The sequence below is a fragment of the Triticum aestivum genome, chromosome 6A (assembly GCF_018294505.1).
Source record: "Triticum aestivum cultivar Chinese Spring chromosome 6A, IWGSC CS RefSeq v2.1, whole genome shotgun sequence".
Lineage (NCBI taxonomy): Eukaryota > Viridiplantae > Streptophyta > Magnoliopsida > Poales > Poaceae > Triticum > Triticum aestivum.
Genome location: NC_057809.1, coordinates 327,323,598 through 327,338,380, shown reverse-complemented (window position 1 = coordinate 327,338,380; position 14,783 = coordinate 327,323,598). Strand labels below are relative to the sequence as shown.

General features: G+C 42.4%; 1 pseudogene; it reads left to right on the top strand.

The window, feature by feature from the left end:
- The first annotated feature begins 743 nt into the window (after positions 1-743).
- LOC123130621 (uncharacterized) lies at positions 744-14,507 on the top strand (annotated as a pseudogene).
- The last annotated feature ends 276 nt before the right edge of the window (positions 14,508-14,783 follow it).

The following is a 14,783-nucleotide window of genomic DNA, read 5'->3' as shown; positions in this document are numbered from 1 at the left end:
ATCTTGCCTAAGATCCCGCAAGGAAGAAGAACGAGTCCATGAAGAAGACAAACAGACGTACCCGAACGGATCCTCACAACTCCGGAACGAAGATGAAGCTTTGAAGCGTGCGTTTTCGAGGCGGTTCAAGTTCATAGTGGAAGTAGACGTTCTCGCGATGTAGTGGAAGTAGTTGTTCACGGTAGTAGAAGTAGTGGTTCCAAAACGGTAGTTGAACTTTACGCTTGCGTTACACGGGTCTTCGGCGATGGTGTCGTACATGGCTCGGAGTGGTACTTGCTTCTTAGTACTTATCGGTCCGGTCTAGCGTAGATGTACATGGCAAACGTAATGGTACTATGCGTCGGTCGTCGAGGGTCTTGCCGAAATCCACAGAGCCGGTGTGATTGTTCGGGCGTCGGTCTTGCCGATGGGGTACTTGGTGACATCCACGGGATCAGTAGTTGTACATGGTCTTCACGTTGTAGTTTGACTTGGTGATTCCAAAACATTCATCGGTAGTGGAACTTGGCGGTCTCGACGGTCGTCGTGGTACTTGACGTAATCCGTGCAAATGGTGCTTGGCCAACCATCGGTCTTGCCGAAGGTGTACTTGACAAGTTACCCGAATGCGTTAGTCCTTGGACTTGGGCTCCGGAGATGGTGTCATGGTAGTCTTGCACCAACAGCCTCCGTAAGGGCGTTGGGGGAGGAGATGGTCGCGATAGAGGACGAAGCCAAGGAGCAGCAGCGCGAGGAGGGCCATGGCGGGCGTCGGGGTTGAACTGTGGCTGCTCGCGTACTCCGGCGCGGGTGGAACCAGCAGCGAGGAGGAGAAGGGAGCAGGGGTGCACGACTGGAGGAGGTCGCTGAGGCAAGGCAGCATCTTCAGCGGGTCCGGTGGCACGGTCATCGGTGGCGACAGCGGAGGCGCTGGCCTGCTTCAGCGGAGCGAGAACGACGGGCATCGGGCGACCGCCTTGGCGTCTTAGAGCAGGGGGAAGGCAGAGGAGGCGCTACGGCCATGGCGGAGAGTTGAGGGCGACGAGATCCTAGTGGAGCTCGGCAGCGGCGTTGCTGTGTGGGAACGAGGGAGCTGAGCTCTAGGGATGGAGATAGGCATGGAGATCAAGAAGAGTGGCGACGCGAGGGAAGCACTACTAGGGAAAACCTTATACACAGAAGTTTATCAGTAGCGCGGTTTAAAAATGGGCGCTACTGCTAATTAGTAGTAGCGAGGGGTATAAAAACCGCGCTACTACTAAGTTGATAGTAGTAGCGAGTGGTATAAACCCGCGCTGCTACTAAATGGTCTCCAACAATGTCTCCGGATAGGCCATAGTAGTAGCGAGGGGTATAAAACCGGCGCTACTACTAAGTTAGTAGTAGTAGCGCACGTAAGACCCCACGCTACTACTAAGCATGTCCACCCCACCACCACCTCCCACCCCACCAACCGTCCCACACCACCCACCCTAAGTCTGTCTCAAAAAAAACCACGCAGCCCGATCTAGATCCCCAACCTCCTCTCCTCTGCCAACCCACTCGCCGCCGGCCTCCCTTCCACCTCCTCTCCTCCGTCCGTCCGCCCCCATGCCCCCTGCCGCGCGCGCCACGCTGGCGGCCGTGTGCCCGCCGCTCCCCATCTCGCGCCGCTGGTGGCGCCGGCGGCGGGGCGGCTTAAGGGATGCCCGGAGCTGACGGTGGAGGGCGACATGCGGGAGACGGCCAAGACGGCGGCCTGGAGCGTCAGCTCCTGCAAGCCCGGCAACGGCGTCGCCTCCATCCGCGATGACAGCCTCGACACCTACTGGCAGTCAGCGCCCCGCACCCATCCTCCCCGTCGAAATCTCTCCTCGTTCTGTCTCGCGGAATCACAGGCTAAGCCGAGCCGCCGTCGGTGGTGGATTTTATTTTTGTTAGGTCGGACGGCATGCAACCGCACCTGGTCAACATCTAGTTCCAGAAGAAGGTGCAGCTGCAGGTGAGCGCTACAAGTCGCCGAGCTGCTCCCGCTCGATTTGGTTTGGATGGCGCGTGATCCTTTTTCTTTTTCCGAATTTGTTTGTTGCTGGGGGGTTTCAGTTTGTTGTGCTCTACATGGATTTTAAGCTGGACGAGAGCTACACGCCCAGCAAGATCTCCATCCGGGCCGGCGACGGCTTCCACAATCTCAAGGTAACACCTCGTTTCTGAACATAGCAGTGAGGTGCCCAGTGAGAGCACGCACGCACGCATCTCTGAATTATAACTTATGATGATCTGTGCTTGATGGTGAGAGCACTGTGCAAAATGTTGTTGGCATTTGATGCCTGCCCCTTTCAGTTCAATTTCTCATCCTGGTCCTGATCTTGTACCAAACTAAGAAATAGTCTGGTCTATGCATTCGGGTTTCCGGAGCTGGGGGCTACTGCATGTTCTGATGTGATGTGTTGCAGTCATGGATTTCACTACCTTATTGTCGCATCATATTGTGACATATCATAGGATTCCGGCAAAAAAGAAGAAGAAGAAGACTATCATAGGATTACCTTATTGAAATATTGATTGGGAAACTTGATCTCTTTTTGCAATTCCTCTACATTGCGCATACTTGTCCAGTGAATACTGAACCGATCCTTGAAAATTCAAATTTACAGTGATAATATTGTCTTTTATCTGAAATAATGAGCCACTATATTTACCATGCTTCTAGGAAATTAAAACGGTGGACCTTTTGAAGCCAGTAGGATGGGTTCATATATCATTATCTGGCACTGATCCCCGGTATGGATTTTTGTAACTTAATCATGTCAGGCCTATGATGCCTTTATTTTCCTTCCTCTAGGCATTGAAATTTCAGGACATCTGATGACATTACTATATATGGATTTATGTTCGTAGTTCCTGTGATAATTAAACTCCATGTCAACATGTTAGATGATTCATATTTTTAGCACACTGGCTGTGCAGGCCACTGCTTGTATAAATTTCATGGTTTACTATGTTATTAATGTTGTCTTGCTAGCAGCTGAATTTTCGTTAGGCCCTGTGTACATTTTTCTGCCCGATTTAAAATGGTGCTCTGTGGAGAGTCAACGTTGACCCCGGCGCTGTTTTGAAGAGCAGTGGGAATCAATTTTCTGATGTCCTTTGTTGGCGATTTCCCTATCCATGAAATGATAAATTTTGAACAGATGTTAACTGTCAAATATTTCAAGCATATATAGCTCAAATACACTAGTATTTCTTGCATGCACCAATACAAGAAGATAGCATGAACACGTACAGCTAGGGTATGCATTTAGTAGGTTTTTTTTCGTTTTGAAGATTCATAATAGACTAAAAGAGACAAATAATTGAAGAAAATAACCTACTAGATCTGCACGAGGGCGCGAACTAACAAGTTTTCACTTTCTCGACTGGGTGCAGGCTGATCGACGAGGACTACTATGGCCCGGTGGGAGTCGTGCTCTTCAACTACTCGGAGGCAGACTTCACCGTGAAGCCCCGCGACCGTGTCATAGAGATTATCGTCCAGGTGATTGCAACGCAGGAGGTCCCCGGGGTGGAGGACCTTGATGCCACCGTCCGGAGGTCACCGAGGTGGAGGACGACGCCACCGTCCGGAGTTCCTCAAGGTGGAGGACCTCGACGCTTTGTACATACATCTAGAGAAGTGGTCTGGTTAGGTTGGTGGTGAAATGCTAGGGAAGGTACCAACCTTTTGATGATGGTTGTGTGTGTCCTCGTGATCTCTTCGAATTGAGATGTTGAATGTTGCATCCATGAACACTGCAAGTGTTAAGATGGTTCTGTGAAATTTATTTTGCACTGGACATGTCTCTGATCTCCATTCATGAATACTGCATCTATTTTTATTTTTTTAATTCCTAATTTGCTACTAGTAGCGTTGGGAAAAAAGTGCCCTACTAGTATTTAGGATACTAGTAGCGCTGGTATTGTAGGCACGCTACTACTACTTCATTAGTAGTAGCGCGAGTCTGTAATAGCAGTAGCGTGGGTGGCACACGCTACTACTAACAAAGTTAGTAGTAGCGCGGGTTTCTCCCACGCTACTACTAACTATTAGCTGTAGCGCCTTATTAGTAGCGCCGGTCCCCACGCTGCTGATACACCTAAAACCCGCGCTGCTGCTAGCCTTTTCCCTAGTAGTGAAGCAGGAGGGGATCGAGGGATATGAGGCGATAGAATCGGGAGAGCGAGGCTGCAAGGGATATGGGGATCGAGTAGGGGGTTCCGGGAGAGGGCCGCGCCTACGTGCGCGTCACTCTGGCAGCGCGGGAGGAGAACGAAGGGAGAGGGAGATGGGATCAAGGGAACAGGCTCCCTAGCGGCTAGGGTTAGGAGGGCACAGGTTGGGCCTTGTCCTTGGGCCGGCGCATGAGCGAGGGAGGCCCAGCTAGGCTGGAATGGCTATTGGGCCTCTTCTCTCTCTCTCTCTCTTTAAAAACTTATTTCTTTAACAGAAAAGAAATTAGAGAGAGGAAAAGAAATAGAGGGTTAGGGTAGGATTTTGGGCATGGGATTATTTTTCTGGACTCACAAAAATGTGAGGAATTTAAATAAAATGGCAAGAGGACTTTTGGAGAAAATAGATTCACACATGTTGAATGTAATTCAACATGTTTGAATTTTGAAACCCATTCGAAAGGACTCTAAATGGGCTGAGATCTTAGAGGAGCCTCGACAAGAAGTGACAAGAATTGTTGGGAAAGTTTGAGGAAGAACTTGAGATAGAATGGGCATGGGAATTAAATTGCAGGTATGTTTTGGTGATTCCAAATTAATGGAATATTTATAATATAGCTCCCTAATAATAGTAGGAGACTTTTATATGTTATAAAGAGAATTTCACCACGTGAACTCCCTCAATTTAAATGGACCAAAGATCCATGCAATTTATTTAGTTGAGTTTTTAAAACGGGTTGCATGATGACATGATGCAATGCACATGATGCAATGCACATGATGCAATGATGAATGCAACGAACCAAACAAATCACTCGACGAAACCCGGAAATCATGGAAGGCACCTGAAGCTCCGGTCTTGGGGCGTCACAATAAGATTGATGATTTGTCTAGAAGTGTTGATAGAATTTCTCATGATGTGGAAAGTCTTAAGATGAAATTTTTTGTGCCTAAGGTACAAGAATCAATTAAAGCTCTTTATGTTTCTATGGATGAAAGTAAGAAAAGAACCGCTATGCTTAGAGCTAAAAGAATATATTTTTAGAAAAAGCGTTTTCTAGTGATTACTTTCACAAAAGTAATGAAGATCTTAAAATTATTGGTGTTTCTTCTATTGATTCCTTGTTTAGTAAAGTTAAGATTTATGAAAAAGGGACTAGAGAAGAGTCAAGTTTAGTTAGAAGGCGTCCCGATGATTCAGAGGGTGAAAATCTTGTTGAGAAAATTGATAAAAGTGTGTTTGAAGAGGTCAAAACTTTAGCTAGTGATGTGCCCACTCCTCTGGATTACAAATACTTTAATTATGATAGTTGCTCTTTGATTGATAGTATTTCTTTGTTGCAATCCATCATAAATTCACCCCATGCTTATGAACAAAATAAAGCTTTCACTAAACATATTGTTGATGCTATGATGAAAGTTTTAGAAGAAAAGTTGGAATTAGAAGTTTCTACTCCTAGAAAATTGCATGATGAGTGGGAACCTACTATCAAAGTCAAGGTTAAAAATTACGAGTTCATTGCTTTATGTGGCTTGGGTGCTAGTGTTTCTACAATTCTGAAATCTTTATGTGATGTGCTTGGTCTTACCGATATTGATTCATGTTCTTTGAATTTGCACTTGGCGGATTCTACTATTAAAAAACCTATGGGACCAATTAATGATGTTCTTATTCTTTCAAATAGTAATTATGTGCCCATAGATTTTATTGTTCTTGATATTGATTGCAATCTGTCTTGTCCAATTATTCTTGGTAGACCGTTTTTACGCACTATCAATGTCGTGATTGATATGCAAGAAGGCAATATTAAGTTCCAATTTCCTTTGAGGAAGGATATGGAACACTTCCCTAGAAAAAGAATTAGGCCACCATATGAATAAATCATGAGGGCATCCTATGGATTGCGAAGCAAAGATGACAAAACTTAGATCATTGCTTTATGCCAAGATAAGGGCGTAAAATGATAGCGCTTGTTGGGAGGCAACCCAATGAATAAAATTTATTTTCTACTTTTTGCTTCATGTTTTTGAGTGTTTTCACAATTATGCTACTGTTATGATTGTGTTTTTATGTTTTAATTAGTGTTTGTGCCAACTAAAGCCTTTAGGATCTTCTTGGGTGATAGTTGTTTGATCTTGCTGAAAAAATAGAAACTTTTGCGCTCACAAAAATAATTCTCATTTTTAACCAGTGAGAGATAAAATACCATTCCTATTGTAGTAGATCAGTATACAAATTTCTCAGGCCGTCCTAATTTTTCAGAGTTTTTGGACTTACAGAAGTATTCGAAACACCCAGATTGCTACAAATTGTTCTGTTTTTGACAGATTCTGTTTTCTTTGCGTTGTGTGCTTGTTTGGCTCTATGGTTTTCTTTGATAAGTTTTTTCCATAGAAAAGTTGGAATACAGTATATATAATGCAAGAAACAAAATATGAATTGGTTTACTACATCAGTTATAGTAGTGATTTGTTTTCTTATACTAAAAGATCTATCAAAAGCTTTTGTTGAGTTTTGTGTGATTGAAGTTTTCAAGTTTTGGGTTCTCTTACGATGGATGAAGGAATAAGGAGTAAGAAGAGCCTAAGATTGGGGATGCATCTGCATCCCAAGCTAATATCCAAAAGAGAGCAAGCAACTAAGCTTGGGGATGCCCCCGAGTGGCATCCACTCTTTCTTCTAATTACCATCGGCATTTTACTCGAAGCTATATTTTTATTCGTCACTTACTATGTGTTTTTCTTGTAGTGTATTGTATGATATTTGTCTTTGCTTGATTTATTTTGTGTTTTAAGTCTTTATTTCTTTCTGGACACACCTATCCGAGAGAGCAAAAATTATGTCATGACTTGTTAGAATTGCTCTCTATGCTTCACTTAAATTTTTATGAGCTATGGACTTGCTCTAGTTCTTCACTTATATCTTTTTGAGCATGGAGTGCTTTAGTATTTCTGAAGAAATGCTCCCTTGCTTCACTTAGATTTATTTGAGAGTTACTAAAAAATTAAAGAAATTCTCTCTTTCTTCACTTAACTTAATTTGAGAGACAGAAATTTTATGCTCATGATCTTCACTTATATTTGTTTGAGCTTAACAAAAGCAACATATGAAAATTAGTCCCAAAGTGATAGATATCCAAGAAGGATATAATAAAAAACTACCATCAAGATCATTGGACAAAATAAACTTGATTCCTAATAATAGTTTTGAGATATGATGATGTGATATGTGAGTTATGTTGATGAGTAATAATGCTTTTAGTAAGAATATTGGTGTTAAGGTTTATGATTCCCTATGCAAGCAAAAAAGTCAATAATTGTGCAATGAAATTATATCCTACTTTTGGTGCATTATTCGGTGTTAGTTATGCTTAATGCTCGCTTATGAGATTATTCATTTCATGGTTGATCGCTTCTCCATCTTTTGCTCGCCTTCATTTTGCACTAAGTATGATCACTAATTGTGCATCCAAAACCTTTAAACCCATTTTGCCACATGAGTCCAGTATATCTACCTATATGCGGTATTCTTTTGTCATTCTAAGCAAATTTGTATGTGCCATCTCTAATTTTTAAAATAAACTTCTCTTTTGTGTCTTTGTTTCGCTCGCGGAGCGGTGAGGGGTGGCTCATATTTTCCATGCTAGATGTGTTATTCTCAGGATGAGTGTTCATTCACTTGTCATTGCGTGAGAGTAAGGAAGGTATTAGGGATGCCCAGTCCCGAAATGAAAAATGAATTTACATTATGTTGTCAAATAATAAATCCCTTGGAAAGTGTTGGTACGGAAGGCAACCGTGGATACGGTTAGCCATGGAAAGTGAAAGTATGGTGGAAAAAGGAAAAAAAACTTTATTTTCTGTTTGGGAACCGCCTATGATATATCTAGCATGGAAATTATTGGGAACTTTAAGTCGTTTTCGTTGATGGGGAGGACACACCTCCCAAAATGTTTTTATCTCCAAGTTTTTCGCTTTGAGCTCTGGCACCTCTACAAATCCCTACTTCCCTCTGCGAAGGGCCTTTCTTTTACTTTATGCAAATTTTTATTTTGAATTTGAGTCTCCATCTTCTCTTACAAAAGCACCAACTAGGAGGCACTATGATCGTACTTGAGAATAGGGTGTACCTAATATGCGAGTGTGTTTCATGAATGGATCAATGACTGAGCATGATGGGCTAGGAATAGCTTATTTTAGCGTTGATATTTTGAAAGACATGGTTGCTTGTTGATATGCTTGAGTATTTAAATTATCATGTCAAAACTAGAGTATTGCTTCGAACAATATAAAAGTCCAAATGTCCATGCTATAAAGAAAAGAAATATGATATGACATGATAGGAAGCATTCCACATAAAAAATTCTGTTTTTATCACTTACCTACTTGAGGATGAGTAGGAGTTAAGCTTGAGGATGCTGATACGTCTCCAACGTATATATAATTTTTTATTGTTCCATGCTGTTATATTATCAATCTTGGATGTTTTATAATCATTTTATAATCATTTTATATAATTTTTTTGGTACTAACCTATTGACATAGTGCCATGTGCTAGTTGTTGTTTTTTGCATGTTTTTACATCACAGAAAATCCATACGAAATGTAGTCCAAATGGAACAAAACTTTACAGAGATTTTTTATGGACCAGAAGACACCTAATGGGCCAAGGCTGCGCCTGGGGGTGCTCCAAGGAGAGCACAACCCACCAGGGCGCGCTAGGAGGCCCAGGAGCGTCCTGGTGGGTTTTGCCCACCTCGGGTGCCCCCAGACCGCCATTTTGCTCTATAAATACCCAAATATTCTAGAAACCCTAGGGGAGTTGACGAAAATCTATTCCAGCCACCGCATAGTCCAGTACCACCAGATCCAATCTGGAAACCATCACGGAGGGGTTCACCACTTCCATTGGCGCCTCTCCGATGATGCGTGAGTAGTTCTTTGTAGACCTTCAGGTTCATAGTTAGTAGCTAGATGGATTCCTCGCTCTCATTTGATTCTCAATACAATTGTCTCTTGGAGATCCATATGATGTATCTCTTTTTGTGGTGTGTTCGTTGGGATCAGATGAACTTTGAGTTTATGATCAAATCTATCTTTTTATATCCATGAAAGTTATTTTAGTTTCTTTGATCTCTTATATGCATCGTTGCTTATAGCCTCATATTTATTCTCCAATATTTGGGTTTTGTTTGGCCAACATGATCTATTTATCTTGCAATGGGAAGAGGTGCTTTGTAGTGGGTTCGATCTTACCCTGCTTGATCCCAGTGACAGAAGGGGAACCGACACGTATGTATCGTTGCTTCTAAGGATAAAACTATGGGGTCTATCTCTACATAGATAAATCTTGTCTACATCATGTCATCGTTCTTACTGCATTACTCCATTTCTCCATGAACTTAATACACTAGATGAATCATGGACAACGGTCGATGTGTGGAGTAATAGTAGTAGATGCAGGCAGGAGTCGGTCTACTAATCTTGTACATGATGCATTTATAATGATAATTGCCTGGATATCGTCATGAGTATTTGAAGTTCTATCAATTTCACAACAGTAATTTGTTTACCCACCATTTCCTATTTTTCTCGAGAGAAGCCACTAGTGAAACCTACGCCCCGGGGTCTCTTTCTCATATTATTTTCCTTCGCGGTCTATTTTATTTATTTTCAGATTTACTAAACCAAAAATACAAAAATACCTTGCTGCAATTTATTTTATTTGGCATTCGATCTATCAATATTTACACCTCTCTCACGTCCGTTTGCCAATTTCTGGCGTCGTTACCCAAAAGGGGTTGACAACCCCTTTTACATGTCGGGTTGCGAGTACTTGTTATTTGCGTGCAGGTGTTGTTTACCTTGTGTTGCTTGGTTCTCCTACTGGTTCAATAACCTTGGTTTCATATCTGAGGGAAATACCTACCGCCGCTGTGCTGCATCATCCCTTCCTCTTTGGGGAAATACCGATGTAGCTACGGGCATTGTGGCCGTGTTTGTGCACATGTGTGATGAGTTTGTATTCACCACGGTGGCTCGTGCGTGCCTGCAATTAAAATGACTGGCTCAGCATATTATCACAAGGCGATCCTTGTCCCCATAAGTCTCACGACTTCAAATCCCCACCGACCACTAATTTATTACCATTTCTGTCTATCATATACGTGCTGACGGGTGGGCCCTATGGTAATGTGCGCTGCTGAATGTGGACCATTTGACTGGTCAATTAATCGTGTCGTCAATAAGTTACGGAGTTGTATGGTGAGCCAGTGACCATATGATCACCATAAAATGTATTTTATTAACACAGTACAGACTCGAACTACCATTTCTTTCTTTCATATACGTGTCGCGCTAATGGTGCAACACTAGTTGCGCCACGTGGAATATTTGACTAGTCTATTGATCGTGTCATTAATAAAAATGAAGTTGTATGGGTGAGCCAGCGACCATATAATCATGACATGTATTTTTTCACACAGTACAGACGCAAGAACTCGTATATATGTGCAAACACTCACCGTCATAAGCACACACACGCAGACCCTACCCCTTTGAGCACCTTCGAGAGAGAGAGAGCCAGCATATGATCTTGAGATTCTACGAAGTCACCATAGGTGCCTCGTAGTCGAGGGGAACGACTCCTCCCATTGAACGCACATCACTAGAAAATACTAAAATTAATCCAGGATAAATGCGAGCACTAGGACTTTAACCCTGGTGGGTTGGGGAAACCACTGTCCTCCTAACCATCCAACCACAGGTTGGTTAGCACCACAAAATGTATATGGTGACCATGATGAGCTTATTTTGAAGTCCAGTGACCATATCGTGCTTTCGCTTCAAATACAATGACCGTAAGTGTCGTCAACAAAATACGGAGCACACATCAAATACAATGTCTGTTAGTGCCATCAACAAAATACAACAATGTATCGTGAGCTAGATATCGTATGATCATCACGAGAATGTATATGGTGACCGTAATGAGCATATTCTAAAGTCCACTGACCGTATAGTGCTTTTTCTTGAAATACAATGACCATCATGCGTGAATGTGTCAGGGGCATGCATACTTTTAGAGGGCCAAGAGACATTTTGTGTGTGTACGTGAAAGTGGTGTACAAAGAGGGGGTGTCCGGTGGAGGCAAGGAGTGATATGCCCTTTGTTACTCTTTCCTGTGGCTAATATTTTAGGAGAAAATATAAACATTCACAATGCAGAACAAATATTATCGGATGCATCATGCAATTAACTTTCATGTATAACATTGTACTATTGTATATGCTTATTTTCTTAGTGGTCGATTGCGTGTGGTGGGCACATCATTTCTAGTTGCGGTGGGCACATCATTTCTAGTTGTGGTGGGTCAACATGAGGACTCATGGGTCGGTTCCATCCTGCGCCACATAGGTTGGACCGAGATGCATTATACGAAGACCCATGTGGAGGACTTGGCGTACAAGACGAAGCTACCAGAGTGGTGGAGGACTCTATCCCCACTGATGATAAACCGACTATATATGATTTGTAACCCTAGGCCCCGAGTATGTTATAGAATCTCGTGGGCTAGTTCATTGATAGTATACACACACACGCACAATGCCTGGTATTCACGTGTACTTTGTAAACACCACTATCACAAATATATAGAACCAACAGTATGATTTTTCCTCAACTGCAAGGGCCCAGACTTGGGTAAAACTTTGCCTTGTATTACCATCCAGCCTAACGGTCTGGGATATCCTACTGAATGATCTAATGGAATCATATCTTCCAACTACTAAGAGAAAGGTGTGTGTGGGGCGGGCAATGTGTGTGAGAGAGGCCTAAAGATAATGTGCGTGCAAGAGACACGTAGGCACATATATGTGCCTATAGAGGGCTAGTACAGGCCGTGCGTGTGTATATATGCATGTGAGAGAGATAGTGTTTTGCAACTGAGATTAGTGAAAAGAGTGGTACATGGTAGTAAGAAAGAGAGAGGGAGATATATAAAGAGCGTGTGCGTGAGACACCCCGACACCCCGAGAGAGATTGTGAGCATGTGTGAGAGAGAAATGCAGATGTATATAAAGTGTGTGCACTTATGCATTAGATAGAGAGAGATATAGCGCGTCTGCGAGAACGGGACGACGATAGTGCATGTACGTGTAAAAGGCGGTTGTGTGCATTAAATTAAAGTAAATGGAATTATTATTTTTGGATGAGATCATGAATTTTGCAATTTTCCTATGAATAAACATCAGTCTATCAGACACCCATACTCTATTGAATTCTAGCATCTACATGTGTTTATTTCATATTATCAATCCATAGAGTGAGAGTGGTTTGAAATCCAGACAACGCATTGCTTTTGCAATGCATATATAAACATTAATTAGTGCACTCCATGTTGTTAGCGTGAAGCACTTTATACATTTCTCACTTACATTGATACATTCCAAATTGCTAGCTATGAAATAGAATACATGGTGAATTCATAATAAAGGGGGTTTCGAAGATTCGAATTCATAGGAAGTGAATTCATCTATTTGACTCCGAGATAATGGCATTTGTAAATCAGATCTAAATGGGGCATCAATCTTTGTTGTGAGTTTGAACATGCTATATATTCATATGCATGTCTAACTATTTTTTTTCTGACCAAGATTATATCTGGAACCATGCATGAACTGAGGTAAGTTGCATTTTTTTTAATATATACTGAGGTAAGTTGCATGAACTGAGGTAAAGCCACATAGATATAAAGGAAATCACTAGGGGGCTTGGTCGTATTCGAACCATAGCTACACCTCTTGATCGGCTTAAGACCAAAAAGGGAAATCACTAGGGGCTTGGTTGTATTTACACCATAGCTACACCTTTTGATAGGCTTAAAGTCAGAAGGAAATTATGTGGAACCAAAGAGAGTCTGTTGCATAGAGCACAACTCAAACATAGGTAACCATTGAGCATAACTAAAATATTACTTGGGGGCTCCTTGCTTCTCAAAGAACAACGAGCTTGCACGCTTGTAATAGGCTATCAAGCCAGGCTTGGTAGCCAGGTGTATTCACCTAAAACCCCGGGTTATCTGTCCTTTTTTAAGTAAGCTGCTCCGTCTAGGTAAACCTGGTATGACCCATCGAATGTTTGACAAGTTAATCTCATAGACCCTGAACTTGTCAAAGTTAAAACGGTGATTGGTTAAAGATTGAGGTCCATCTTAAAAGTCTTTGAAAAATGGTTTAACTCAGCGGCCTGGCAGCCCATGAAAAGCCTCGATTTAGGGCCTGGCAGCCCATGAAAAGCCTTGCATATTTCTTTTGGATTTTCTGTTTTTAAACATCTTTTGATAAGGGATTTATAAATATTTTCTGATAAACCGGTGTTTATTACAACCCGACATGGCTTTCAACGCTCAGTTATCAGTACATGATCAGTTCTAAATCGGCAGTAAGTCGCTCCGGTCTGGTTTTGACTAGAGGTCACCAGCATTATACGACCAAACCAGTGGTTATCACAACCCGGTATGGTTTTTGTACGAACCGACAAGAGGGAAAGGAGTCATCAATACTCCAGATTGGTGTTTTCACCCTTACTATACCAACAGTTGGTCAGCCAACAAGATATATCACAGGTATCATCTATTTTATATCTGGTTATTACAATCTTGGTTATCCATCCAAGTTATGTATATATTATTTGGGCATCATGACCCGTCCAGTGGTAAATCACTAGGACACTTTCAAGTTCTTATATGCAGGAACAAGTTAAATAAAAGCCATAATGGACTATGCATATAATAGATACCACAGGCATGGCAAGTTCTCAGTATCAAGTGAAACAAACATGCTCGATGGCATGACAGATAAAGTGTTCATGCTATTCTATAACAAGGTGCTTTAAACAGCCCAAATTGAATAATTGTTTTAATAGGAGTTGCAGACTGCAACTGATAAACCGTCCTCCGGTTATTGATTCCTCATCTGGACGACTTGACGATTGAGGGTCATCTTGAGCAGTCGCATTCTCCTCATCCCTACCCAGTCGCTGGAAATCAATCATTGACCAATCGATTCCAGTTAAGGCTTGAAAAACGGCTTCTTCATGAATAAGGTTGGAAGGGTCAATGTCAGGGGCATAGGTATGCTTACGAATTGGCGGAACAAGATCTTCTATTTCATGAATCGGCGCGGGATGTCTTTTCCCCTCAACATCATAAACCGGTTGATAATGAGATAGATCTGTGTCATCTTCCAATTTGCTCGTTATAGGCCGCATTTCCTTTGTCAGCCTTCGGAGATCATCATTGTTGAAATTTGTGCCATCTTCCTTCACGCTGGGGTAGCCTTGGCCGACATTTGCCGGTTCAAGATCTAGAATCCACGCCTTGGCCTGGATTAGCGCGGTCAGCGCACCTGACCTTGTGGCTGATCTCTTCAGTTCATCCAACCGGGCAGGCAGCATGGCCAGCTTTTCGATGGTTTCTTTCATCAGCATTGGAGGAGGATTGTTATAAGCTGCAGTGCAAATGGCTCGTTGGGATCCAAAATACAATTGTTCTATCAAAGTATAGGCCGCTTGAAGCTTCATCCGCATGTCGGAGCCCATATGAGTGCCGCGG